Source organism: Lycium barbarum, chromosome 11 (genome assembly GCF_019175385.1).
Source record: "Lycium barbarum isolate Lr01 chromosome 11, ASM1917538v2, whole genome shotgun sequence".
In the NCBI taxonomy this organism is placed as follows: domain Eukaryota; kingdom Viridiplantae; phylum Streptophyta; class Magnoliopsida; order Solanales; family Solanaceae; genus Lycium; species Lycium barbarum.
In genome coordinates, this window is record NC_083347.1 from 120,186,516 (window position 1) to 120,191,532 (window position 5,017).

Consider the following 5,017-nt stretch of genomic DNA (forward strand, 5'->3'; position numbering starts at 1 on the left):
GAACGGAGGGAGTATTAATTAATTTTCTCAAAATTACATCTTCTCTTTAATGGGTCTTCCAAAAATCCCAACATTGACTATCTCTTATTTTAAGAAAAAGTTTGGGAAGAAGAAAAAGAATAGTATAGACAAATTATTCTTTAATTAACTTTAAAAATTCATTTATTTTGAAATGGAGAATATAATTTATTAACGTTTCAGAACAACTACAATAAACAAGCGCCTGTAGCTCAGTGGATAGAGCGTCTGTTTCCTAAGCAGAAAGTCGTAGGGTTCGACCCCTACCTGGCGCGTTCTACTTTAATTAGTGTTTAAGTTCCAGTTTTGCAGTGTATTTGTTTAAAGATGCAGCCTTTGTCCTATTTGTTTGATTACTTTTTATTTTAATCTAATCTAACAAAAAATAATTTTACTTAGACAAAATGTTAAATCGATCGAAGTCAAGTTTGATCAAGCTAAACTTTTATCAAGTTTTGATAAAGTCGAGTCGAATTGAGCAAAACTTAAATTGAACTGAGCTTAGCTAAAATTGGATTGCAATTTAGACGAGTAGGAGTGACAATGGGGCGTATTGGAGCTTAACCTCCAAAATTCAACCCGCCCCACATTTAGTTTTAAAAAAGATTGTAACTCCACGCCCACGCCCTGCATATTTAACCTGCCCTGCCCCATCGAGCCAAACATGATTGGACTGAGCGTAGCTAAATTTGGATCGAAATTGACACGACTGGAAACTAGAAATGACAATGGGGTGGGTTGGAGCTTACCAACCCCCCCCCCCCCCACCGAAAACCAAACCCCGGCTCACATTTAGTTTTTTAAAAAATTGTAAAAAGACTCGGTGTCAATAATTTGAAAATAGAAAAAAAAAAAAAAAAGTGTCAGAAGGGCATGCAAGAGTTAAATTAAAGGAGTTAAAAAGACAGTCAAAAGTTGTAAGAAGCTTGAAGCACGCAAAGGGGTGTTGTCGTAAACATATTGAAAGGTTAGAAAGGATTCTGATGACAATTAACCCGCCATTCACGGCTAATAAAGTCCAACGAAAAATCTATAAGTATATTAGTGTGGTGTTCAAGCCAGCTTGCGCGCACCTCAATTAATTTTATGAGGTATTTACTACCACCTGTTTACTACCTCTACCAACACAAATATCGATTAACTCTCTCCATCAACTCTTAAATATTATTGTTACTTTTATATGATTGAAATTGTAGCATATGGTGGTGTTCCAGTGTTAAAAGAATGTTGGTGTTGGTTAAAAGAAATGTTGGTGGAAATAGTTGCTTTCTTTATTGTTCATTTTAGCAAATAAAAACTACAAAACCATCAGCTATATCTCAATCGTATTTGATCGAAATAACTACGAAAAGCAAGAGATAAACCCATAAATACATCTGTTAATTTAGTTGACATTTCCTCTAATAAAACATGATTTAAAAATAAAAATTTAAGACCAAAAAAAAAAAGCCAATTATGGTTTGAACTTAAAGGATATTTTTGCTCATTCAACTTTTTCTTTCATCACTGTTGACAAAAGTTCAAGGCATTTCCTCATCATCTAATTGGAACTCCTCTTCATAATTTTGATTGTTCTCCACAAACTTGTTATTGAATTCATTGTTACTTGTTGTGAATTCTCTTGAATTTACATATTTCTCAGTGTTGACATCATAAAAGTACTGGGCATTTTCCAAGAACCTTGTGTCACTTGTGCCCTGCTGTTGCTGCACCATGTTACCATTGTAGTGATTATAGTTTGTGGGGTTGCTCACTTCTTGATTGTTGTAATAGTAATTGTTGCCACCATTCTTGTTATAGTAATTGTTTGTGTTTGTTGGGTATGCGGTGGTGGGGTTTTTATTCCAAATTAAGCCTTGTTGCTGACTTTTGTTGTTGTTGTTGTCGTCCTCAGTATTGCCATTCTTATGGTATTATTCGTTGTTATTGTTGTTGTTGTTGTTGTTGTTGTAAGTATGACTACCATTATAGTACTTCACCTTGTTGTTGTCTTTGTTGTTAGTACTGCCACCATTGGAGTACTGTTTATGGTTGTTGTTGATGTTAGTACGGCCACCATTATAGTACTTCTCGTTGTTGTTCTTGTTGTTGATACTGTCACTATTGTAGTACTCCTCATTATTGTTGATGTTTTTATTGTTAGTACTACCATCGTTGTAGTACTGCTCGTTCTTGATGTTGTTTGTATTTGTTATTGGGAATATTATTGGTTGTAGTGGTGGTGGTGGAAGGAGGAAGCTGACTAGACTCATGACCATATAGGCCATAATCATTACTCCGGATAAAAAAAAGAGTTCACTTAGTCATTTGCACATCTCTTAAGAAAATACTAACTTCTAGACAAAAATAGGTAATTTGACTAAACTACCCCTAATTAAATAAGCATTGGGATTTGATCATATAACACTTAATATGGATAAATATGGAAAAACAAGGTTAATTCTTTCTTGATTTGCTAAGTGGACTTTTTTTTTTATCCAAGAAAAAAAGGCTAAATGGACTCTTTTTTTTATCCGGAGGGAGTATCATTTTGAGGCATGAAATTTGATTTTTGTTCTTTGTTGGAAATGGCTACTTGTGTCTCCTTTTCATTATTGTTGTTGTTGTTGTTATTGCTCGGAATTTTGTTGAAGAATTGAATGTTTCTTGCATGAATTTGCAATGAAGAAATGAGAGTAACAAGAAGGAAGATGAAGGGAAAAGGCTTAAATCATTGACAGACCCTCGAATTTGTCCATAAAATTCATTTAGACCCTCCAATTAAGACTCCTATCAGTTGAACCCTCCAAGACCATTTTTACTGTGCCACTTAGACACAAAACTAATGTACAACCAAACATAAAAAGTGCGTGCATTCACACGCCAAAACAATCAATAAAACGGAGACACGTGAATTTTAATTAAAAAACTAAAAATTACAAAAAATAAATAAATTTGGTCTCTTTCTTCCGCAAACAGTGCCCCCCCCCCCCACCCCCACACCTCCCTTCTTCTTCTCTTTCACTGTTCTGTTTCCCCGTCGAGCAGCTTCACCGGAGCAACCATTAAACAATCACGTTGCTCACCCCTCTCCCTCCTTTCTGCCGTGTTGATGCTTCTCCGGCTTTTTTCCGACGAAAGCATTAAATAAAAAGAAAATCACATGTTTGGAGTTGTCCATTTCAGATCTTCTAACAAGTCCATTTCGTTGATTTCTCAGTTTTAATCCATTGTTGTTCTTGCTATATTCTTTTTTTAAGGCAAAAGAGAGAAAAGATCTGGTCGTGGGCGTGTTCTCCTCGTTGCGGAGATGGTGATGATCTGGGGAGATAGTCGTGGCAATGGCGGTCTCACTATAGTTTCTCGCCGGAATCTTGCTCGTCTACATTTTAATGAAAATTATTGTATCATATGTTTAACAAAGATAACCCAAAAATAAAAAACTAAAGGAATACAAGGTTGGAGGAGGGGGGCGACGGTGGCAGCAAAGGCAAGGATGGTGGATTGGTGGTGGGTGGGCCAACTGTGAAGATGACCTTACCTTTTTAGTTAATTTTTTTTTTTGATTATTTATTTATAGTCACATATTTTTAAGCTAAAAAAATTGAAATTATTTCAGGCACTGTGCCACGTCAACAAATTGTGTCCAAGTGGCACAGTAAAAGTGGTCTTAGAGGGTTTAACTGGTAGGAGTCTCAGTTGGAGGGTCTAAATGAATTTTACAGACAAGTTCGAGAGTCTGTTGATGACTTAAGCTAAGGAAATGTTACACCTTGAAAAATTTCGCGTTATCAAGAATGTGGACGACTTAGTATGAGCTCAGGGGAGAGCAGAGTTATACCAGGACTAGGGATGAAGATTATAATATCTGAACATAAGAATATATATATATATATATATATATATATATATATATATATATATATGACATTTGGAGAGTGTATGGAGTAAATCAGTTAACACGATTACTCGATGATAGCCCTCGTAACCATAAGTTAAGGTGGGCCCCACATATCGGGATTTTGTAAAGGACATATGAAAAGTGATACAAGTAGTACATGGAAAGTTGATCAAATCTTAAGAAGGACCCTTAAGCCAAATATGGGCTTAAGCCTTCCAAAAGGATGATTTAAAGATACGTTTTCGGATGACCTGCATTGGAGAGGCCAAAACGCTATTATAAGTTTAGAATTTGGAAAAATCCCAAGAATGAAAGTTGTAGATAATTGAAAGAGCTTTCCAACCGTAGGTCGTGGGCCCTCACACAACATCGGAATCAAAAGATATGGTCATTTTAATATCAGGACTCTAAGCTGCCAAATGGCCCCGCGGGCCCCACTTGAGAAAGTCGGTGAAACCGACCTAGGAGGGGTATAAATACCCCCTCAACCCCGTTTTTTCAGCCAAACAACATTCCAAAGAGTCCTAGAAATTTCTCCACACCTCCCCCAAACATTATAGTCCGATAAATCAAGAATTTAACAAGATTACACCAAACTAGCCCACGAAAGGTGATTGTTCTTACTTCTACTTAAGTTTGGTGTTGAAAGTTGTTGTGGCTGAGTTTCTTCAAGTGTAAGGTATGTTATTCATCCTATCTCTTATGTTGAATTTATTTGAAGGTCTAGCAAGCTTTAAAAGTGGGAATAAGTATGGAGGAAAGGTCACAAAGTGTTGTGTTGTAGTTGTTGTGTTTATGGGCTGTTTTGAGCATGTTGTGGCCGTGTGGCTGGGCTGATTTATATGTGTAAAGATGGTATCTAATGTTGTTAGTGTGTTGATGAGATTATACTCCTCGATTGGGACGAAAGGAAGTGCATATTGTTGTTGTATGTTGAAAAACATCGTGTGGGATGTTTATGGAATATATTGGTATGAATAATAGTGTTGTGATGTTGGTATTGTTTTTGTTGTTGATTGGTTGCTGAATTGTAATTTTGGGCTAGGCATATAAACAGGGGAGATGCTGCCTGATTTTCGGCAGAATATAGAATAGTCTGATTTGAAACCGGGAACAAGT

General features: G+C 36.3%; 1 non-coding gene across 1 annotated transcript; it reads left to right on the forward strand.

Moving 5' to 3' along the window:
- The first annotated feature begins 219 nt into the window (after nucleotides 1-219).
- On the forward strand, nucleotides 220-293 carry TRNAR-CCU (transfer RNA arginine (anticodon CCU)). The gene has a single exon. It is a non-coding gene; the product is annotated as a tRNA-Arg (tRNA).
- Nucleotides 294-5,017: the final 4,724 nt, after the last annotated feature.